Below are 26,379 nucleotides of genomic sequence, written 5' to 3' on the forward strand. Positions count from 1 at the left end.
GTATGTTGAGTGTCACGTGCACCCATACCTATTTTTTTTTTTTAAATTATCTTGGCTTGTATTGATTTTTTGTTCAAAGGATGTCTAGATAGGGCATTACATATGGTATTAGAGCCCATGTTGTAACATTGGAATCTCTATGTTATGCTTCTAATATAATTTTGTTTTCTATTTCTATATTGTTATCTTATATTTTCTTATCTTGATATCTCCTTGTGGTTCGTACTTATGACTCTATCCTTGTGACATTTGTTTTGACCCTTATCTTTTGATTCCATAATGATTCCTCCTAGATGTAGTCTTGGTGTTCAGGGTTGTAACTGAAGGAATAATTGTGAATAAGAAAATTAGGAAGAGGAATGTTGGGGTGGATAGGGTGAATGAGGTAATAATGAGTAGGGTGGCATCGGGGCATTGATACGGGTGCTACAAGAGATCTTGGCTTGGTTGGGACCTCGTGCTGAGGAAAACCAACATGATGATGGTCACGAAGAGGAATCTCATCATGGAGATTCCCACATTTTTTAGCATAAGGAAGAGGAATGTGATCACAAGTGTAAATGTTCTTATACACCACCCAACAGAAGAAGAAAACAATAGAGGGGTCATGATTTGAATGATGGTGATCTCACTCAGGGTGAAATTATGTAGGAACTTTAGAGATCCAAACTACCATTATTTGATGGGTAGGGGAGAAGACTCAAGACTAAGACTTGGTTACTGAATATGGGGTGTTTCTTTTCCATACTACCTTCCAAAAGCAACATAAAGGCTTGATGCACTATCATGTAGTTGAGGGAACATGGTTCCATCTAGTGGGATATGAAGTGTGAGAAGCTTCATATTGATGTGGTAGATCTCACTTGGGAGATATTTGCGGAGAGGTTTAGGGAGAAATTCCTTTCTCCACAATACTAAAAGGATCTTACTGATGAGTTTCATGAGATTAAATAGGGAAAAATGATGGTGGATCAGTATGAGAAGTGTTTCCTTGGGTTGAGATTGTAGTTTAGTTATCAATATGATGAGGCACTCCTCATACAACATTCTGTTAAGCTCCTTTAGGACTCTATCATTAGGGATGTTTGTGTTCACCAGTTAAGGACACTTGCACATTTTGTGGTGAAGGAAATAATTCTGGAGAGTAATATAACCAGAGGGTTCAGGAGTAAATCTGGTTCTCAGAACCAAAGTGCATGACCATTGGGGCAAGATGCATAGTATTCTTAGTCCTTAAGCAAGGGCCAAACCCAGTCAATACCCTCTTAGGCTAGATTCCATCATAAGAATCAAAAGGGATTTTGGCCTAAGTGTAGATAGAATTTAGGAGCTTTAGGAAAGAAGGGAGATGACTAGAGTTGTGTGCATAAATCTCAACAGGATTACCCTCCTTAGAGTGGTCCATAAAACTCTAGCAAGGGTAGTGCATCTTATCCTAGTGCTACTCATGGTGGTCATGGAATAGGTGTCTACTTTGTGGGAAACTATTATTCTTGTGGCCATCCCTATGATAATTTTTTTGGGTTTCCTATTAAACCATCTATAGGACCTAGTAAGGATGTAGCTAGATCCGAACCTACTATGGGAGATGCTAGAAGGAATCAATGAGTATTTGTGGTGGTTGAAAATGGTCAAGCTTAGTACCAAGATCCAATAGTGAAGGCTACAAGTATGTTTCATAGTATTTCATCTTTATTTTTCTTCGACTCAAGTGCTTTTGATTATTTTATGTGTGCTAGTCTTAGTCTGTGAGGTCAATAGGCAAAAGGTTGAGTTAGCTACCGGTTCCAAACTAGTTGTAGATTCTTTGGTTAGAGGTTGTATTTTGAACTTGGGAACCTTCACCATTATATTTGTAGGGCATAGATTTGTTAGCCTCCCATTAGGTGAACATAGATTGTCATCATATGTTGGTATAGTATGCTGATGACACAAGTGAGTAGGTTGAAATTTTAGGGGTTTAGAGACTAGTCTCACTTCAAATGATATCAACTAATTAGTTGAAGTAGAGTGTGTAGAAAGGTTGTTAGATATTTCTTATTTCTATTAGTGATCTTGAGGAATCCAAGATTCATATGGTGACACTTGATGATCACCCACTCCTCTGTGAGTATATAGATGTGTTTCTTGATGAGATACCTGGTATGCCACCACAATGTGACATTGATTTTTAGATAGATCTTGTAGGAGGAGTAGAGCCAATTTCACAAGCTCCTTACCACATGACTACTTAGGATTTGAGTGAGCTCATATTGCAACTAGAAGAATTATTGGGCCATATTCATCCTAGTGTATTCCCATGGGGTGCACCAGTCATCTTCATGAAGAAGGATGGATCATTGCATTTGTGCATTAACTATTGGTAGTTGAACATGGTGATGGTAAAGAACTGCTATTGTTTGCCAAAGATAGATGAATTGTTTGATTAGATGAAGGAACTACAAGTGTTCTCAAAGATTGATCTTAACTTAGGATACCATCAACTTTGTATCCAAGAGGTTAAAATTCATCAAACAACTTTTTGTACATGGTATGGGCATTATGAGTTCACAGGGGTACCCTTTGGTTAACCAATGCACCATAAGTGTTTATGAGTTTGATGAATGGAGTATTTTGCACTTACCTTGATCAATGTCTCATTGTATTCTTGGATGACATATTAATCTATTCAAAGACTACAAAGGAGCATGAAGTCCTTTTACAATAGGTATTCCAATGCTTGAGAGACCATCAACTATATGGAAACATGAGTAAATGTGGGTTCTTCTAGTTGGAGGTGAAGTATTTGGGGCATACTATCACTGGTGATGAAATTGCAATGGATCTAGAGAAAAATTGTGTTGTCATGGATTGGCTAGTACACACTAATGTCTCATAGGTTCATAGTTTCATGGGATTAGCAGCTATTACAATCACTTCATGAAGTATTTGTTGTGAGTAGCTCATCCTATCACTTCTCTTTAGTGGAAAGGTAAGAAGGTTTTTTAGACCAATTTGAGGCAACATTTAATGCTCTTAAGGAATGTTTGACTAGTGCACTAGTCCTTGTAGTGATTAATCTTGTAGGTGATTTCATGGTTTGCATAGATGCTTCATTTGAATGTGTGGGTTCATTGTTGATGTAGGATGGTTGAGTGATTACCTATGAGTCTAGGAAACTCAAGGACCATGAGCTTAACTACACCACTCATGATTTGGAACTTTTTTCCATAGTCCATGCTCTAGTTCATTAGAGGCATATTCCATTTGGGACATTGGTTTGAGTTGCATAGCAATCATAGGAGCTTATAGTATATTTTTACTCAGCCAAACCTGAATGCATGGCAACGCAACTAGATGGAATTCTTGTGTGAATATGACTTTGATGTTCACTACATTTAAGGAAAGGAGAATATTGTTGTGGATGTCTTAATTAGGAGGCAACATGAGATATCATTACCTATCATTAGGAGTGGATCTATGAGGCTGTATCTTGGAGGCCTTGCCTAGTGACACTTGGTATCAGGATGTTAGGGCAGAGATTGAGTTTGGATGTACACTTGAGGGGATATTTTTAGGTTATTTTCTTGAGTGTGATGGACTACTACAACACTTTGGGCATATTTATGTACTTGTGTTAGGTGATCTTAATACCTTGGTTTTTTTAGAAGCACATTGTGCACCATATTTAAGACATTTTGGTGTCAAGAAGATGCATGTTGATCTTAAGAAATTATCTTTAGGGCAAGTAAGGCATGATGTTTCTGATTTTGTTGCTCAATGTCTTCAATGCCAAAGAGTGAAAATAGAGCATCGACATCCAGTGAGTCTTTTGTAGTCACATATAATTCTAGAGTGGAAATGGGATATGATATCCATCAATTTTATCATAGGGTTGCCTATGTCATCATGCAAACATGATTGTATTATGGTGACATTGTAAAAGTGGTCCAAGATAGCATAGTTTTCACCCATGAAAGCATCCTATACAACTTCTTCTATAGCTCATGTTTTCTTAGAGGATATTTTTTGTTTGCATAGGATCCCTTGTAGGGTCATTGTAGATAGAGATTCAATGTTTACTTATGCATTATGGCCATTTCTCCATCATACTTTGCAAATGCAACTCAATTTTAGTTCAACTTATTAGCCAAAAATTGATGGTCACATTGAGAGAGTGAACCAAGTTCTGCAAGATATGCTTTGCATATATGTAATGGATAGACAGGTGAAGTGGTAGGAGTATTTATACCTTTTTGAGTTTTTATACAATAATGGGTATCATAGTTCTCTTGGCATGTCACCTTTTCAGGCCTTGTATAGTAGACTGTGCATACCCCTTTAAGTTGGGATCATTTAGAGGATAGATTTCTTTTAGGTCTAGAGATGCTTTAGGATATGGAGCAGTAGGTTCTTCATATTAGGGAGCATTTGGTTACTTCTTACGATAGGAAGATGAAGTATGTAGGTGCCCTTAGGTTGGATTGTCACATTTCTATTGGTGATAGGATGTTTTTGAGAGTGTGGGTGAGGAAGAGCCCCATCCATTATGGGAAAGGCTCTAAGTTTGCAGCACATTTTGTCAGACCATTTGAGATCCTTGAGAGGATCAGCCATGTTTCTTATCAACTGGCATGGCCACTTAGCCTATCACACATCCTTAATTTTTTCCATGTTTTTGTTGTGAGACAGTATATTCTCGATGTGGCTCATGTTCTTGATTGGGATACTTTGCAGGTGGAGGACTTGAAGCTTACTTTGGAGCTCGTATGTATCCTTCAACATCAGAGTTTGACTTTGAGAGGTCAAGGCATCAAGCATGTAAGGATCTAATGGGAATCGAATGATGAGACCATTTCTACTTGGGAAAATGCTACACAATTGAAAGTATTGTACCTATCTATTTGTTGGATTCTAAGAGTAAACCTATGCTAGTGGGGGAGGATGTAGTGCCTCTCATGTTTGAAGTCTAAGACTTGTTATATTTTGATTCAAGAGATACTTGTTACTCTCATTATTTTACTTTTGAGATGACATGAGGGTCAGATGTTATACCTTGATTTTGGTATCATAGATGCTATACTACTATGCTATTCAATTTAACATATTTTTTGTTGATGCCATTTTGAGGTGACAATAGGTCTATGATGATATATGGTTATCTAGTATTTGGACATATCTTTGATTATGTTATCTAATGGACTTATGCTGTGGATAATTACTTCATTCTTGCGTCATTATGTTTTCTATGAATGTGAGTGATGTAAATGGATTATTTTGGTATAGTTTAATAAATGGTTAAATTAGTTATTTAATGCATTTATTGCTTCAACTATGTTATTATATCTAATTACACTTGATCATGTGTTTTATTGTGCAAGATTTATGTCCTTGGCAGTGGCACATGGAATTAGTGATTTAATTATTGATAATTGCCAATGTCATCCCTATATGGTTAATGCATCCTTATTTAATTATTTAAATTAAATATTTTGGTGATTATTAAATCCATACTCATTTGTATTATGTCATTAGAGTGAGCATGTGTGTGCATTTAAAGTTTCACATAGTCACAATAGTTGTTAAGGAAATTTCTATGGTTTTTGGTTTTTAGGCTTTAAAGTTTATTGAATTTAATATATGTCAGCTTTGCTATAGATGTATTCCTATTGCTAGGAATAGCTTGTTTTCATTTGGCTCAATTTGGAGTTTAGCTAGTCTAGCTAGCTCTTTTCCCTAGTTGATTATATGCTCCAAAACTAAATAATTATTGAAAGAGGAATTTAATTCCTCACTTCTCACTTTTGCAATTTGGAAAATTGAGATCTTTTTCTAATTTTTTTTTTTTTGAAGGATTGGTTTTTTTTTTGTTGTGGGAGCTACAAGCATGGGATCTTTGAGAGGATAGAATCATTGGATCCATCTTGTGGAGACCTTGCTTTTCCATCATTTTTGGCCATACCTATGGGTTATTTATTTTACGTGGCTATTTTTTGTTTTAGCCCTTTTGGTTGTCAGCTAGGGCTTGCCCATTTTCATGTTTCAACTCTATTTCTAGTTTTGTTTGTGGTAGCTATTTGTTAAGAGGTTGAGAACTAGTGTTCCCATTTGTTTCTATTTGTTGGTTCTACTTAGTTGGTCAGGTATGAACATGTTCCCAATTATTGGGATGAGTGTTTGGGGTTTTACACCATTATGATGGTCATTTATTTCATATAGTGTTCGAAACCAAATTTTATTAGATTTTTGAGGCTTTGTACCGAAAGAAAAAATGGGTTTTAATTTTAAAATTTTCTAGTTTTGGGGTTTTTACCTCATTTTTCTACTATGTTGTGTTCTTGAGTTTTCTTGGCATGATGTTGGCCATGGACCTAGATCATTCATTTGGATGCTAGTCAGACCATTGTTGCACTTCTATGTTGCATTGGGATGCATTTCATATCCATCCTCCTAAGTCTAGTTTCAATTGATTGTAATTTGTTTATATTCTCATCTAGTATTTGTGTAATGATCTTCATGATGGTGGTGCACCACACAAAAGTACATACACATTCATTTTTTGGGTGCCTTGCAAGGCCCGTATCTTTTGTGGAATTGGCAGAAGTTATGATCATTTAAGGTTGGGTTGGGAATATGCATGCCTATAGGCACTCATCATTGGATGAACATGGGTAGGGTAGGGTAGCATATGGAGGGGGCTTCTATCTTGCAACTTGGTGATCATTGTGCCAAGAGGGTTGGTAAAGAAAATTTTTAATCAAGTGATAACTAAATAAAACAATGAGCGGTAATAAAACTTAAGATAATAAAATGTATGTGTGACAGCCTTCCATTGACGAGTTGAACTATGCAATTTGAGCTTGTGCTTTGTCATGCCAAACCCCTCTCCATGATGTCATCCCCTACATAGTAGCCCGATGAGTTTTTGACCAGGACCTATAGTTTATGAATTGTCTCTGATCTTGGTTCTAGTCCTCATTACCATCTAGCCTTAGTGTTAGCCATGGAAATTGTGCTTTATGTGTACTTGTGGTTGGACCATTATCTCCATTAGCATGGTGGGAAAGGACCTACAAGGTTCACATGGTTGGGAGGCATATCTACCTTTACCATTGCTAGGGATTGGTGTACATAGATGATCTATTATCCTAGTGTGACTATCGTTGGATATTTTCACTTGGTACTTTGAGTTCTGGAGTATGCTTTCTTGTGATTTATGCTTTCATTGGAATGATTTTATATCATGTTTAGATGATGTTAGTATTGACACATTTTCTTATTATGATTTTTAGCATGTGATTTGATGATGCTATTTACTTCGTTGGAGTATCTTTTGCTTTTGGTTTAACATGTTAGATTTTGTATTCTTTGTTGGAAATGATTGAAATGATCATAAGAAAAGTTCTTGGAATAATATATGGAACTGGTAAAGAATGTCCTTAATCATTGTTTTGTCATTGATGTCAAACTTGCTACTTGTAGGGATGACAATTGCTTTAGTGATCCAAATACTATCAATTAGTTGATTGTCAAGGTGGAGGCAATCAATAAGATTTAACTAGAACACCTAGAGAAAGGTTGAAGTTATGATGTTGTAATAAAGTACAAGGATCAGTTAAGCCATTGATGAAATAGTGTATTGGATGACATACTAAAAGATACAAAGAATGAGCACACTAAAACAGATCAAAGATCTAAAGTTTTAGCTAAGTCTTTTGTAAAGCTCAAACTAAGTTCATTAGAGAGAAGGAGCCGAGCAAGCTAGTAAGAGCCGAGAAAATTCCTAGTTAAGTGTCGAGCAAGTTCAGATGTCGAGCAGAACCAAGTGCCAAGTAGAACCATGTGCCAAGCAGAACCAAGTGTCAAGCAGGTATAGGTGCCGAGTAACATAGAGGTGTCGAGCACCAGTAACTCAATAATGTTGAGTTGCTGCATTATTTTGGAAATCAAAGATTCGCCAGATCTAAGCCAACAAGGTTCTTATCTAGAAATTTTTGAATTAAAAGGAAGATAAGAACGATGAGCTGGTGGCACAGAACACCATGTAGAAATTTTTTTAATATACAACTAGCAAAGTTTCTAGAAGAGAACAAGATATATGGTAGATACATTGTATCCTACCTAATCCATTTTGAAACCCTAAAATTGGAGAGGGAGAATTGAGTGGAAAAGGAAAATCATACTTCTATATAAGAAGACATAAGTTAATGAAAAGAACAGAGGGGATAGTGAGTGAGAGAGCCGTGGTCAAGCATAAAAGCATGAAATGCTGAAGAATGTACTAAGGAGAAGATAGCACAGGAACTCTATTTGGATAGATGACCAAAAGGATGATTGCATTGGAAAGATGAGTAAGAAGACTCAAGAAGATGAAGCTTGAGAGGGAGACAAGCAGTCAAAGCTGAAGTGATTAAAGCCAAGCATAAGGATTGAACTGAAAGAGTGATTTAAAATCTGCAAAGTATGTTGTAAGTTATATCAGATCAAAAGACCATTATCGTTACTTTCTAGCAATTGTAATAGTAAGATAAATCCTATGGACTTAGGTTGGTTTAATAGCCATTAGATAAATCCTTTAACAGGGTGACATTCCAAGTGAATGTTCTAAAGACCTTTAATTAGGCCCATTACTAATAGTTTGGTAAAATCCTCTAACAAGGTCACATTTAACAGTGTGTTGTAAGCCTTTAATAGGGCAGGCTTTTAATAGGGCATCACTTCAGAAGAGTGAGAATCAAGTAGCATGTTACTGGTGGTTTTTCCCAAATTGGGTTTCCACATAAATCATTGTGTCATGTGTTGATCTTGAATGTTTTATATATGCATGTTGATTTACAAGTAATTTTCTTATATGACTAATTTAAGTTTGGACAAATGAAAAGGGTATGGATTCATTAAAAAGGTATTAATATGGCATTTGGACCTTGAATAACTGATCCACCCCCCCCTCTCAGTTATTCTAAAAGAATTCTAACAATTGGTATCAGAGCCTGACTGTTGATTTAGTTTAAAGGGACTACTAGTAGAAAAGATCAAAATGCCAAAGAAAGAAGTTCCCAAGCTCAACAAAGACAAATTTGTTGCATGGAAAAGTTTGATGAAGCTACATCTTGGATCCATAGGAGAATATGCCCAAAATTCAATTGTAACTGACCATGTAGATCCAACAGGTGTTCCTACTGCTGAAGACATGAAAAATAAACAAATACACAACCAGAAAATGCTAGAAATTGCCTCTGCACTTAACTATGCTGAATTTGATGATATCAAAGGATGTGACACTACATTCAAAATGTGGAAAGCCCTATCAGACATCTATGCAGGAGATCAGAATGTACAAAGAGCAAAAAGAGAAAGTCTCAGAGGAAAATTTGATGACATGAAAATGGAAGAAAATGAGAATGTTTCTCAGTATGGTGCAAGAATAAAGGAAGTGATAAGTGCAATAAGATGCTTGAATGGTCAACTGGATGAAGATCCTATTAATATTAAGTTCTTAAGAACCTTGCTCCCTATCTATGCTATTAGAGTATCAGCAATACAAGAGCTAAGATGTATACCAAGAAATAATCTAAGCTTTGAAGGTATAATAGGTAGACTCACTGCATTTGAGTTATCTAACTTTGACAACTACAAACTGAAAATGCTGAATCTTCTTTTAAGGCCAAGTTATCACTGAAAGATGCCGAACAGGTGAAATCAAGGAAAGGAAGAAAAGTGAAGCATGTATCTAGTGACAGTAGCACTGATGAGGAAGATGTGGAACAATTGGAAGCATTGCTCGCTAGAAGATTTCACAGGGGCAAAGGAAAATTCAAAGGTAAGATGCCTATCATTTGTTTCAATTGCAATAAAGTAGGTCATATTGCTGCAAGATGTCCATAGAAAAAGGATTCCAAGGAAGGCAGAAAATACAAGAATAGAAGAGATGATGACAAGAGAGATTACAAAGAAAAAGGTAAGAAGTGTTATATTGTTGAAGAAAATTCTGATGACAATGATGATGAAGTTGTTTATGTAGCCATGAAGGACCAATCTGATGAAGAAGAAGCCACAGCACTTGTGACATGTATAAAAAAGAATGACAGATGGATCATAGACAGTGGATGCTCACATCACATGACAGGAGACAAAAGTAAGTTTGTTAACTTTACTCAGTATGATGGAAATAGTGTTAGATTTGGTAATGATGCTCCATGTCAAATCAAAGGAAAAGGTTCCATTAAGCTCACAGAACAAATTTCATGTGACAATGCATACTATGTCGAAGGATTAAACTACAATTTACTGAGTGTCTCACAATTAGGCAATGAAGGTTGGAAAGTGGAATTTGAAAACAAAACTGCAAAAATCTATGACAATGATGGTAAACTGATAGGAAAAGGAGAACAAACAAAGAGTAATTTGTTTTACCTTGATATGGATGATATTTCTTGTCTACTTGCAAAATTTGGTGATGAATGGTTATGGCATAGAAGATTATGTCATGTCAACTTTGACAATCTAGTCAACATCAGTAGAATGAAGAAAGTTAGAGGTTTACCAAAATTAAAGAAGCCTGATAATATCATGTGCAAACAATGTCAGCTAGGAAAGATGACAAAATCAAGTCTCAAAAGAAAAAACTATACATCTAAAGAGATACTTGAGTTAGTTCACACTGACTTATGTGGTCCAATGGAAATACAAAGCTATAGAGGAGATAAATACATAATTTTATTTGTTGATGACTATTCTAGGATGATGACTGTTATGTTCTTAAAACAAAAATCTGATGCTTTTCAAATGTTTAAGTGGTATGTGGCTAGAGTTGAAAAGGAAACTGGAAAAAGCTTGAAATGCCTAAGATCAGATAGAGGTGGTGAATTTACATCAAATGAATTTGAGATATTCTATAATGACAATAGAATCAAAAGACAAACGTCAGCTCCTAGAACTCCCCCATAGAATAGAATTGCTGAAAGAAGAAATGGATCTGTAATTGACTATGCCAGAACATTAATGATGGAAAAGAATGTTGCTCTAAAATACTAGAGAGAAGTTGTAAGCGTAGCTGTTCATACATTGAACCGAGTACAAGTCAAGAAGGGTACAAATACAACACCTTTTGAATTATGGTATGGTTACTCACCAAATGTAAAACATTTCAAAGTGTTTGGTTGCAAATGTTTTATCCTTAAAGATGTTAGAAATGGAAAATTTGATGCAAAAAGTGATGAAGGTATATTTCTTGGTTACTCCACTAGAAGTAAGGCATATAAGTGTTTGAATATTAACACTAACAAAATTGTGGAAAGTGCAAATGTAAATTTTGATGAGCACACAGAAGTCCAAGCTGAAATACCAAAGAAAATGGAAGAATACAAAACCTTTGTATATTCTTATGAAGGAATGACTACTGATGAGGATGATGTCAATCAAATTGAAAATAAAAAACAAGTGTCAGTTTCAGCCGATTCACAACCAGTGAATGCCGAGTTGCATTCAGAAGCCAAGTTACAGAAGGAAGAAAATGCACAATATGATTTTGAAGATAGCATACATGATGAAGAACAACCTAAAAATGAAGTGCATAGTGATCCTGAATCTGAAAGATCAAACATGGAAAAAAGGACAGAGCCAAGATTATCCAAATATGTGAAAAGACATCACCCTGCTAAACAAATAATTGGTGACAAAGATGCAAGACCAATGACAAGGAATAGACTAAGACATGAATCATGTCTGATTAGCCAATCTGAACCCAAGACAGTACATGGCGCATTACAAGATGATGACTGGTATAAAGGTATGGAAGAAGAAATTGATCAAATAAGAAAAAATAAAACCTAGAGTTTGGTTCCCAGACCAACTGACAAGAATGCAATTGGCACCAAATGGGTATTTAGAAACAAACTAGATGAGAATGGTGAGATTACCAAAAACAAATCTAGATTAGTATGCAAGGGTTATGCTCAAGAAGAAGGAATAGACTATGGAGAAACATTCGCTCCTGTTGCTAGAATGGAAGGAGTAAGAACTGTACTTGCATATGCTGCCTACAAAGATTTTAACGTCTATCAGATGGATGTAAAATCCACTTTTTAAAATGGTATACTAGAAGAAGAAGTCTACATTGAACAACCAAAAGAATTTTTTGATGAAAATAATAGGGATATGGTGTGTAAGTTACACAAAGCACTCTATGGTTTGAAACAAGCACCTAGAGCATGGTATGAGAGACTTCACAAGTATCTAGTGCAAATTGGATTTGAAAGAACTGATGATAACAACAATATGTACATCAAAGCTAAAGAAGGTAAAGACATTATTGTATCTAAAATTTTTGTGGATGACATAGTATTTGGTGGTAAGGAAGTACTTTGCAAAGGCTTTCCTGACAAAATGAAACATGAATTTGAGATGTCTATGTTTGGAGAAATCAAATTTTTTGGATTGCAAGTACATCAACTCAAACATGGAATATTTATTACACAATAAAAATACATCAAAGAAATTTTTAAAACATTTGGATTGGAGGAATCCAAACCAGTCAACACACCAATTTCCATAGGAAATAAGCTATCCAAAAATGATGAGTCAGCTAAAGTCAATCAAACAATGTAAAGATCCATGATTGGAAAACTATGATATGTTGTACATAGTAGACCAAACATAGCATTAGCAATTGGAATAGTGGCTAGGTTCTCTACTAATTCTAAAGAAAATCATCTCATAGCAGTAAAAAGAATAATGAGATATCTCAAAGGGACTGATGACTTTGGTCTATACTACAAAAAGAATGGAAAATTTGAACTCAATGCATATACAGATGCAGACTGGGGAGGAAACATTGATGATAGAAAAAGCACAGGTGGAGGTGCATTATTTCTAGGCAAAAGGCTAGTTACCTAGACTAGCAAGAAACAAACATGTATATCTCAGTCCACTACAGAATCAGAATATGTGGTAGCTGCAGTCAATTGTACAAACATTGTATGGCTCACACATCTATTGAATGGAATGAAAGAAGAAGTAACAAAATCGGTGATATTGTATTTTGATAATACAAGTGCTATAAACATATCCAAAAATCTAGTGATGCATGCAAAAACCAAGCATATTGCAATCAAGTATCATTATGTCAAAGAATTGGTAGAAGACAAACAATTGAAGTTGGAATACATTCACACAAAGGAACAAACTGCAGATATCTTCACCAAACCATTGCCCAAGGATGCCTATGAATATCTTAGAGGAAAGTTGGGGGTTATATCCCTAAGTCAAGCAGTTTAAGGCAACAAGGAAGCTGCCTTGCATCAACAGGAATAAATCATTGAAATATTAATAGGTTGATGCAAAGGATGACAGTAGGAACAGAAACTCCAAATTAGTCACAAGCATGGTGACAGAAGGAGAAAAACAACAAGAAGACAAAGCTTATATTTTGCATGATAAAGATGCTACATCTTTGGCATTTATGTCAAAGAGGGAAAAATATGCAGAAAACTGATCAATGCAAAGAAAGAGGGAGATATATTTGAAAGAGGGAGATATATGTGATCAGTAGTGAAAATGCAGCAAGCTAACATATACAATCTTGGTGGTAACTGAATTGATTACTTGATCAGTTTGGTTTGCCATCAATCCCAAAGAGGGAGATTGTTGGAAATGATTGAAATGATCATAAGAAAACTTGTTGGAATAATATATGTAACTGGTAAAGAATGTCCTCAATCATTGTTTTGTCATTAATGTCAAACTTGCTACTTGTAGGGATGACAATTGTTTTAGTGATCCAAATACTATCAATTAGTTGATTGTCAAGGTGGAGGCAATCAATAAGATGTAACTAGAACACATAGAAAAAGGTTGAAGTTATGATGTTGTAATGAACTACAAGGATCAGTTAAGCCATTGATGAAACAATGTATTGGATGACATACTAAAAGATACTAGAGTTGGCTACAATACTATTTTCATCATAATTCACAAGGTCATGCCAACTACTATAACTAGGATTTTAAAGATGAACTCGGTGATGTTTTGATACACACAAAAAACTGTCAACACTTAGAAACATTTGTCACTTAGTTACATTTGAAGCTCAATCCAAACTAATCACTTCCAAGTAGCTTGTAATTGGCCAACACGATTTGACTCAATGAACTCTAAGAAACTTGGTAGCAACTAGATCACTTGGTTGACACTACATGACTCGATCAACACTAGATCCACTTTGTTAACCCTATTAACTTGGTGAACATTATAGAGATCAGTTAACACTATCATCTTCTTTACTTCTACTGATTAGCTTGGAAGACTTTGTTACACTTAGTTTGCACTAAACTTTATCTTTGAAGGTCGATGAACATTATGTAGCTCAAAAAACACTGCAAACTAACTTAGGTACTCAGTAGACACTTTATTTTGATTACTTAGCTTAAGAGCAACTATATCACTTGATCAACACTATAAACTAAATGATAAGCTCGGTTGCAATTGTAGAGCTTTGTAGCAATGTAACCAATTGACAAAGTGTTGAGTCACTGATAGACAAACTAACCTTTATGTCAACAATGTAACTACTATGGTTTTTAATTTATCCTGTAATGTGATTATAATATACTTGATAATGTGACGTCTTGAATGAGTTAGTTTTAATTGAGATTTATGAAATGACAAGTAGATCTTAGTACAACAAATGATGATATAGTTCCAAGTCAAATATTTGTCTAATAAAAATTTCAAGGAATGAGACCCAATTTTAACTTAGAGTTATAAGTTAAAGGAACAAAGAAATTTATTAAATATTACATCTTGTTGTTAGTCTAAATTTTTTTTTAGAAGAATAATTTAAAGACATCTTATTTTCTAAGAGGCCTTTATGGTAGAGCACTTGAGTATATTGAAAACTTGTGAAATTTAAAATCTTAATTTGGTTGATTTTTTTGAATTTTAGGTACTAATTTATATTTTATCATTAGTTTTTAAAAAAAAAACTTTTTCCATTCTATTTTTCTTCTTTTCTTTTTCTTATTCTTAGTTTAATGTAGATAACTCTTTTGAGTTGTTGATAATCTCATTTGTGTTTGATAAAGTGAGAGCGTTAGAACAAGAGTTTGTTTTACCAGTGCCAATTTTTATGCACTATACTTGTATAGTTAAAAGGTGTTGTATGGAATTATTGGATTCATGGTAGTTGAGGTGAAAATGAAATCAAGAGTGGATGAGCTCTACTAGGGTTTGTATGACATTCCTCTAAATCCTTTTATTCCTATCGTCTATCATACCACATTAACAATGTTCAATAACAAATTTCCCTTTCCTTAGCTGGAAAATTTTAGATTTTCTCTAAGGTGGTTTTCACCATGCATGTTTATGAAACTTCTTGCTAGGCTCCCTCAAAGGCTTCATATATTAAGCTCAGGTGCCTATTTTGGGATTTTCTCTAGGCATCAAATGCTTCTCATCATGGCTTCCATAGGGTGACATGGGTGTTTTTTCTTCTATCAAAAGAATCCGGTGGCCTTGGGCTAGTTTCTTCCCAAACGAAGGACATTTCCCTTTGTGCAAAGTGGGCCATTTGGGCTCTCACTGAGAGTGAGGCTTGGAAAATTCTTTTGAGATATTGCATTTCTTCAAGCTTCAAAATTAATTAGCCTACCTACAAGGGGATGGGATTTCAAACCTTTCTTATCACCTCTCAACCCATTCAAATTCAAGGGAATTTTGTTAATAAAAGCATTTGGAAATCCTGGGAAGCCTTCAAACTAGGGATTTGATAGGTTGGTGATGGGTTCAAAGATGGTCCCTCAATGAACCAACACAACATACAATGGTCACCCTTATTTTTCAATCAAGGTATCTCATTGCTCAAAATTTAGGGTGTTAGTGCTCTACATTTTTTCAAACATGGCATCAAGACTCCTAAGGATCATTTTTCTAGAATTAATATGAGCCTCTTCTCATCGGAGGACACACAAGTTTAGTTCGGGCTGAACTATAAAAATTGACAGATATTTGATTTTCTAGTTTATGTGGTTCCTCCTCATATGTTACAAAACATTGGTATTCAGTCATCTTACCCATGGTGGAAGTATTGGAAGTGGTACCCTATCACTCCAATGTCTAGCTATAAACCCAATGCTTGTTACCAATGGTTGACCCACCGCTCGACTATGGTTGAGGTCCTCAACTAGCTTTGGCATTAGCTATCCTCTGAGATGATCTATAGTCTTAAGTTTGCCAATGTTTGGAAATCTATTATTGAGCTAACGATTGTGCATTTTTCTTGGTGTATCATCTTCTAGGGGTCACATCTTGGCCCTTGGCTTTGGCATTTGAGTGTTTCTAACCACAAATAACCTTTCTATGGGTAGCCATAAATTTTTTTTGAATATTTTTTTGGTTCTATAGTTGTGCCCAATATTACATGAACTAGAATCATGATTTTTTCAAACTATTTTACCTAGACACTTTTTCTTGGCACATGGTTATGTTAGGAGACTCAACTAGGATCCATTTTAAAAACTACTAGATCTGATGTGCTTTTCAAATGGAAATTTTGTTTCCTATGTGAAAAGATCAAAATGATGTTTTATTCTCTCATAAATTTCTTGATATAAATGACACTATGTACACTAAAGCATGTATTTGTAACAATGTAATGATGTTCATTCAAGTATAGACTGACAAAATGGCTTTGGGGGTGGCCCACCTCTAGGAACTTCTTGTTGACAAGGTTAACAGTGCTTGCATGGTGGTTAGGGTCATCCCTTACAATCTTTCTAGAGATTGTACATTGACTCACAATTTCCAGTAGGACCATAGTAGTACTACTCACAACTCACATACCCTCAGGTCATACCTTTCACATTGTTCCCCTAGTGGTGGATTCATTGATCATCATTTCTCGGCCTCGCCTTGCTAGAGGTTAGGCTTGGGATGGTCTTGGGTGGCTCCTTTGGTTGCTCTTGATTCTTGGTGGCCTTCCTCCAGTCCGAACCCTAAATAGTCCTTTCCTTTACTAGATTTAGTTATTTCCCCTCTAAGGTTGGAGGGAGAAAATGATGCTTCTGATGCTACTATTATTTTTGATGAAGGGTGGACTCTTCCTAAGCCACCTCATAACCCCACCAATATATGTGATTCTTATGATAGAGATCCTCCCTTGGCTAGTGCTACTCTTATAGCCTGAGGGTTTTTATTTTTTTGTGTTATCTTTTGATGTTTGGACTTCAACCTCTATGATATATATGATTTTTTTGATGAGTATATGAGTTTTTGACCTCAGACAGTTTTAACTTATGTGGGGTGATATTGTATACTGTAACCCCTTTTTTTGGAAATTTATAGTTTAATATTTTATTAATAGAGAAGGGACTATTCATAAAAAAAATATCATTCATAAGGTTTGAATTTTTTTTAATAAGAATATTTTTAACTTTCAATTGACATCCATTTTATTTTAATTTAATTTTTATCTTTTATTAAAAATTATAGAAAAAAATCTTTATATAATTCTACTAACATTTACAACTTTTTAAAATAGATATCTTCCTCCATCTATTTTTTTCTTTATTTATACACTATTCTTAGTTCTTATCAATATTTTTGAAACAACCTAAAACTCTCCAAGATCTTTCCTCCAAGTTTTAAAAATTTGTATATTTCTCCCACATCTATAGACATTATATGATTCACACAATCATGTTTGGGCTTTACATCTAACTAACCTTTGAAAATCCATCAACTTTGAAAGGGGTAAGGTTCTATCTCTCAAGAATTGTTGTTCAACAACTAAATAAAGGTTTGAAAATTCCGTTGAAGTGGTTCTTAATACAATTCAGTTGCTTGTCAATGTAGCATGAATGTGTAATTCTCAACTTTTTGTATATGAAGAAAGGAAGTGCTCCCACATAGTAGCTCCTCATTGGTATATCAACTTTCTCATAGGCAAAGTATTGGAAAAATGATGACTAACATTCAATTAATTAATGACCTTATTTTAAATAAACTTTAGGCTCTCTCTATTTATTGAATTGCTCACTAATAAATGTTATATAATGCTTTGGATTTTAACATTAAGAAACAAATCAATCACATCAAAGGTACTATATTTGTTGGTCATTACTATACCAATGAAACTTGTCATTAAGCATTCAAATATTAGGAATAAAAGGTGCATGACATTAAGATAGTAGAATTTTTAGAATATTAATGGAAAATTCCCACTCAATACTAGAGCTATTGCACCAGACCCATGCTCTAGTAGATAATTCATACTTCTCTCACCCATGACTACCTATCAATGACAAACTAAAAGGATTAGTCTTCACATAAATAACTTAGTCATGATAGATTGACAAATACCACTAATTATCATCTAATGATTTTGTTAATTAATGTTGATAGGCATTTTCCAATGGTGGAATGGGTGGAGTGGGATGGTGTGAACATGTTAATGTTAACTTTTATTCTTCTAGGTTAAATTTAACAACCATTTACATGTCAAAAGTTTAAATCTTATTATAAACAAAATATACTTTTAAAAATAATTTCATAAATACCATATAAAATATTTATTTAAATTATAATATTTACAGATATAAACCATCATTTTTTAGAAACAAAAATAAAAAGCTTATGTTAGTAAAAACCTAAATAAATAGAAGTAAATAAAATATAAATAATTTAAAATGTAGTAAATGAAATTATAATTATTTTGCAGTGGATATCTATTGGCATTGCTTTAGATATATTTATTTAAGATATCTATAGTAATAATAATATATTTGATAAAAGTGTGCAAATTGGAATTTTGCAACAAGTGGGAATGTGGGAAATGATGATAAGGGTTGTATCTTTGTAGGGGAATACATGTAGACTAGATGGGCATGTGTGTAGTGGCACAGATTCTGGTAGGGTAAGAGATTTGGGAGATGTCACAAGTGAAAATGAGGAACTAAATAGGGTCTACGATGAAACCTTTGCGGTCTATGGGATCCTTCAATTGATGCTACAAGAGAAGCCAATTTTTCATAGGATGCTAATCTAAAACCTTGAAACCCTTCTCCCTTTTTGAGGTCGAACCAAGTGCTAGGTCTTTCTTTATGACCATGAACGATGAAAATAATTTTTTAAAATATAAATTTGAAATCCATGACTCTGATGCCTTTGTGGAGCACTCAATTTCTCTAGTGGAACTAATGCATGTGGGAAAGTTTATGGGGCATAGGCCAAAGATTAAAGTGGTTAGAACTATGGTGCAAGGAAAATGGATGATTAAGGTGTAGGTGGATATTTTTGCTCTCCCTCATGGTTTCCTTTAGTTTAGTTTCACCAACAAGAAATATTCAAAAAAATCTCTTTGTGATGGCCTATGGATTTTTTGAAGGTACTCTCTAGCTCTTAAAAAATGGGACAATTCTTTTTTCAAAGGTTTAGCCTCCTTGTTTGGGGAGCTTCTTATAATAGATCCAATGATTGCTTCCAAATCAAGGATAGTTTTTACCATAATATATGTCAATCCATGTCAACCAACTTTCAAATATACTAAAGAAAATTGACATTGTGTCTAAGCTAGGGAAATTGAAACAATAAGTTGCCTATGAAGATTTTCCTTTTTCTTTATTTATCTAAAAGATAGAAGGGCATTGGGAAAAAGTCTTCCTAAAGAAACATAAGAAGGAGGGAAAAGTGTTTGAGAGAAAAAACCTAAGGACAAAAAAGTAAGGAATGTCAAGGAGCCCAAAATGATGAATGTGGAGAATACCTTAAACAAGGAGTATAGAAAAGAATAGATAATGCTCATAAATATAATGTACACAACTTAGACACTTAACTAAAGGATAAAGATGGTCCCTCTTTGAAGGGATGAGAAGGGGGAAATACCCATGGAGAGAAAATGGTCAATGATAAGGTGATACCATCTCAGTTCTTGGAAGAAAGTAAAGAGGATGAAATAATCAAGAATGACATTCCCTTGAAAATAGAGTAGAAAGCAAAGACCATGATGGTTTGAATAAGGATGTTGCTTTTCAAGAGGGAGGCAAGGGTGTTTCTCCTTTGGAGTAGGATAATGAACAAAAGGAACTCAAATATGTGTTCTTGAACAAGGAAATAGTGAGTGGTTATCTTTCGTCTAGGACTTAGCTAGGGAAGAAGGAAAAATAAATCAAACTCCCCTTGTCCATCCGTTAGTTGTGGAATATTCTCTCACTAGTATGGAAGAAGTCCTTTCTTTAATGATGATTGAAAATGTCCTATTTTAGGAGAAAGAGATATCAACCTTTTAGTTGATTTGGAAGAAGCTAAATGTGTGAAATCTACTTTTCTAGAATATATATCACCTTCCAATGACAAGAATGCTACACCTAAAGGTATATGAAGACTTATAGGAATACTAAATACTTCCAATGGATAGAAGAGGGATATAAGAATACTAAAACTTCCATGTCACCACCCTAAGAAAATAGGCTACCAACCAAATTTCTCATCTCAACATTATTAGAGGTAGGATTATCAATGAGGAGGAAGTATAAATGCAAATTTGTAATCATGGTGCTTCTCTCCTAACTATTGAGAATAATCTCATGGTTCATGACCAAGGGAAACTTCTCTTGGTCATCCCCAATCTATCATGGAAGAGAAAAATAATGACCTTGCTATTATTATGTCTTCCTCTGAAATTAAGTAAGCGATCTTCACTTTTGAAGGTGATAAAACATAAGGACCAAATCACTTCCCAATGTTTATATTTCAAAATCTTTGGAATATCATGGGTAAAGATCACTGTTGAAGGAGATTAACTCTACTTTCCTCATCTTGACTTTTGAGAAAATGAGTGTGCATGAGGTTGGCCAATTTAGGCCCATTAGTCTTTGTAATTCTATTTACAAGATTATTTTAGAGGTGCAAACCTACAAGTTGTTGAGAATTCTTCCATGGATTATATAAATCATGCATAATGGTTATTGATCTATTGTGTCTATAGTGTATGTTTGAACATAACTATTCTAGTTTGTCTAATTAAAGTTTCCCTTTAGCTTGTATTAGATATTTGAAAGTACTTGGCTTAAATCTTTTTTCTAATTTTTCAATGGTTTATCTTGGGGTATTAAGATAACCAACTAGATTATTCATCTAGAAGATGTATTTTTTGTAAATTTTTAGCAATGTGTTGTTAGGAGTATTTGAAAGTTACCATGATTTCAAACTTAGACAATGTTTAGTAGCATGTGAGATGTATTCAAAGATTATAAATATGTGTTAAGAAACTTTTTATTTCCTCTTTATTTTATTGAGTTGACTTCCTTTGGCACTACTATGTTTTAGATTCCAAATGTTAGGACTAATTTATGTCTTCCATTCTATTATATTTTGTTGATATTTGTGATAAGGAATATATAATATACACTGAAGATCAATAAATTTTTTGGAGGAAAATTATAGATGTGTAAGAGTGTGTGTGAATTAGATAAAACAATGAAAAATAAAGAATTATAGATTTGCATGACAAATGCAGAACATTGTTGGGTAATTGGTCCCTTAAGGCAGGGATTCAAGGGTGTCTTCTCATTTAGAGATTTTCTAGAGGTAGTTCACTAAAATTATGCTCATCTTGACTCATATATTCATTTTTCACACTAGAAGATAATATGTCATCCTTCTAGGCTATATATCTTTCCTTAATTTGGCATCTCTTATTTATTTATTTATTTTGTATATTTCCCTAGGGCGGTATTCCTTATCTTTTAAGTTTAGCAAGAAGTGTAATTTCTTTGAAACAACCTATTAAAATAATAATTATGTATGTCATATATTATGGGATAAATATCATCATGCCTTATTGTCTCTCCATATTTTCATGCAAACTTGATTTTCTATTGTTTACAATGTTCATTGATTTATCTTCTTTCTAAGACAACACATTATAAGGATTCGTATGATTTTTGCATTGAACTACAAATTAAAGAGTTCTAATGGAGACTTATTGGCTTCCTAAATTTGAAATTGCATAAGGAGTTAAAGATTTTAGTGATCCCTGTATATTTTTATGATTAATTAACCTTGCCTTGAAAAATGTAGACTAATTACTATTTTCCTCTCTACTCTTACATGATTAGCATAACCATGTAGTATATAATATTTATGCTAGTGTGATATTTCATAGGCCTCTAATATTTCCATGTGTATGAATAAAACTAATAACAAAATGGTATTGCCCAAGTATACAGTATCACACTTTTCCATATAGGCTTCATATATCAAAGAAACATGCCTTGCTACAAATTTGGTCATCTTTAAGTAATATGAAAGATACTATTCTAGATCAAGCTACTTAGCTAATGAAAAGACCACTTCAGTCCTCTCACATAATGACATGACCAAGAGAGGTTATCCACTGCCAAGCAAGCTATCATTTCCTCTAGTATTTCTCTCTTTATATACATGAATAATTTTGAAAGCATTAAGGTTGCCAATTAGCACTCAACTTTTCCTATGCTATTTCCTAAGCTACCAATTAAGAGTTTTTAATGTAAATAATTATTTATTATTACACTTTACTTAAGTTTACTTAGGTTAATGCATTAGCATATTAGCTGTCATGTAGGCACCTAGGAGTATGTGTAGTCATATGAGTTGTCTTGTTGACAACACAGGATTTAGAAAATTATTTGAGCACATGGTGTCTACAACATCTCTTTATGAGGTACATCTATATAAATTTATCCTCTCATCATTGTACAAACTCCTGTGCTCAATGGAGGATAATCCACTCTTGGTGGACATGTGCTTAGTTGTGATGTTTATCTCTTTCTTGACTCCTAGTCATTATAGTTGCCTTTATATATAGGCACTACTAATGTGTATTCATCCAATTATCCAATTATCTAATATGAAATTATCTAATATCCATTCTCATTTGATTATCATTATTCTTTCTTGTGCTATCTATTGAGCATCTTGATCTTGGTGTTGAATTATTACCTTAGGAAAATTGTTATATGGTATCATAGCTATACCAAATTTGTACATGGTATCAGAGTCATAGGAGTTTCATTACATAGCCATTGGAGAGATTCATTCTACAAGTCAAGATTGGAGCTTGGTAGTCCAAATCAGATATTGGCATCACATTTAGAGGTTAGAAAACCCTTGAATCAACTTTTGTTTCATCAAAATTGGACATTTGAGGTGAAATCTAGAGTCATTTGATTTTTGGAGGTGTGACAATGGTGATTCAAGAAAAATAGTTACAAAGGTGATTTTCAAACAGTGATATCTCCCTCATACAAGACTCCTTTCGACCAATTTTTCTATTTTGGGGTAGAAATTTGTGACCTACACATTGGTGCAGGATGTTTGAGATCTTTGCTCCTAAATTTTTCTGCAAATTGAAAATCCTAATTTTTGTAACTTCAAAGGCTTGGTTTGGGTCCATCTAGACACATATTTAGGTGCTATTTTTTTTTAATGCACATAAGTTTTTGTCTACTTTCTAGATCTGTTATCAGTTTGGAGTAATTTTGAGTAGACATGGTACTTTCCAGTTTTTGTCTCATTTTGGCCTATTGGCACTTGTAATTAATTAGATGCTTGAGAGGTCTTGTGTCTTATCTTGTTGAGTCTGATATAGCTTCATATTTTTTGTTGTAACCAGCAAAATTAGAAGTCCACTTACACCCTAAATTTCCAAGTGGCTGATTATAATCATACTAAATATAAAGTGCTAAATCATGTATTAGGGCGGGTTTCTTTTTTCATTTTTTCATTTTGGGGGTGCATACATTATTTGATCTCATGAAGTCATGTCACAAGTGCTAGTTTGGTTTAAGATTCATGGTGAAAAAAAGGAACTATAGAAAATGGAGTGTTTTAACGATTGATCATCTAAGAGATCATAAGGAAGTATTTCATTATCTATGTTGGAAAGAACTACCTTCTTCTACTGATCAGAGGGTTCTTAGAATGATTTTTCAAGCTATTTTTATAAATAGCTGTATGGATTTTTTTGTTGTCCTTAGAAAGGAAAGTAATCCTTATGAACTTTTGATATGTCTTTGGAAAGCATGTGGAGATTCAAAAGTTCCTCCATTCCCATAGGAAAATCTCTCTCCAGTCGGTCCAGTTGTGGTACCTACAATTCTAGTTGAGATCATACCTCACAATGCTCTTATTGCTTCTACTGATCCAGTTCCAGCCATAGATGTTCCTGATTCAATGCAATAGGAAATACCATGTCTTCCTATGTTAGCTTCATGGGATGACTTCCTTCTAGATATTGTACCATTATTTTTTGAGTCTTGCATTGAAGATGTGTGAGACATTATTGATGACATCCATCTTCTCTTTGTTGATGAGAATTCTTCTTCACTTGTTGTGAGGGAACACTTTGACCCGCAACTACTTGATCCTTCTTTTGAGACTAACATGATTGTGGACACTTCTTTTTAGCAATTGGAGGAGGACTCTTTTACTTCAAAGGAGACATATAAGTCTTTGGAGATTGTATTCCAATTTCCTTAGGCATGACATCTTTTGAGGATATTTCCTACTAGTTGTGGAGCATTCTCTACTACACCTATGGCACCACTTCTTTCTACAAGAAGGAACATTGTTCAATTTTCATGGTGTAGCTTCTTTAGTCATCAAGGAGATTTTTTCATGGGTTTGCATTCATCATTGAGGAGATGCTACATTGCTTCTCTTCCCATATCTTCCTATAAGGATGATTTCTAGTCTTTGGAGTTTGATTCACTTTCATACATGGACATGTTACCTAGTTTACCACCTTTTGGGCATTCACTAGATTGGCTTGTGGCATCTACATTCATCAAGTACTTGTCAAAATATGAGTAAACTTCATAGGCAACATCCATAACATATTGCATATGGATTCTTCATCCATCTTCCTATCCAGAGTGGGAAGTATACTTCACCTATACTTGGTGTATCTTCTTCCTAAAGGGAGAAATGACATTTGTAGGCATTGGATACATTTTTGTCTTCATGACATCCTTACAAGAGATTATTCAATATGGGGGGGATATCATCATGTATTTTTTCTTTTGGGGGATATATGCTTGTACATGCATGATGTATGTCATACTAGGGGGGTCTTGATTACTCCATCCTTGCATGCATCTTGTTATTTTGTTTTCCATTATCATTTTGATCATTATTGAGATTCTCATTTGGAGGAGGTTTTCCCCATGAGGTTTTCCCTTTTTCTCCATTTTTAGAGATATTGCATTGAATTGGATTGTATGTAGAGCATTGCATTTGTACATGGGTACCTAATATGGCCTAGTAGCTAGGACCCACATTGCATCTTGCATTTAGCTTTGTGAGTTTAAGTGCATTCCCCTATGTTGCACTTAAGGAGGGGTGCTAGTGTAAATAATTAATTATTATTACACTTTAGTTAAGTTTACTTAGGTTAATGCACTGGCATATTAGTTTTCATGTAAACACCTAGGAATATGCGTAGTCGTATGAATTGTCTTGTTGACAATAGAGCACATGGTGTCTACAACATTTCTGTATGAGATACACCTATGTAAACTTATCTTCTCATCATCACACAAACTCCTATGCTCGATGGAGGATAATCCACTCTTGGTGGACATGTCCTTAGTTGGGATGTTTATCTCTTTGTTGACTCCTAGTAATTCTAGCTACCTTTATATACAAGCACTTCTAGTGTGTATTCATCCAATTATAAAATTATTTAATATCCATTCTCATTTGATCATCATTAGACTCTTTTGTGTTATCTATTGAGCTTCTTGATCTTGGTGTTGAATGATTACCTTAGGCAAATTCTTACATGGTACTAGAACTATAGAAAATTCTTACAAGAGTTGTGTTATTTTGAATAAAATTTATAGTTATAAGGGAATTTCCTATCAAATGTAATCAATTCTATTTAACAATAACAAACACACAAATCTATTAATGTCACCCAAAATTTTATATCATTATTTGTCATTATTTGAAAATATTTTAATCTCTAGCAAAGAAGCTCTCTTTTAAGATAATTTATTGCAAACCCCATAATGTTCAAATCTAGATTACCTTTCAAAGGTTTTCCAAACTTGACCTCACACATGTATATTTAAGATCATTCCATACTACATGTTCCTATAAATTGATGAAAAGATCGCCCTTCCCAAGTACATTGACAAAGAAAATATAAAATATAACTATATCTTAAATATAAAAATTCAAAATCATTATCTTAATCAAATTTATTTTTTAATTCAATAAATTTTCTTAGAATATGAAATTTCAAGGCAAATGGTAAACCTCGAGCACCTTCACTTGTAAACATTAGTGCTTTCTTTCTTCTATAGATTAGTAAACCACATTATTTTGTTATAATCATATACTTTAAACATGTAGCCATTTATA

The sequence above is a fragment of the Cupressus sempervirens genome, chromosome 5 (genome assembly GCF_028749045.1).
Source record: "Cupressus sempervirens isolate cs-2001-9-10 chromosome 5, ASM2874904v1, whole genome shotgun sequence".
NCBI classification, from domain to species: domain Eukaryota; kingdom Viridiplantae; phylum Streptophyta; class Pinopsida; order Cupressales; family Cupressaceae; genus Cupressus; species Cupressus sempervirens.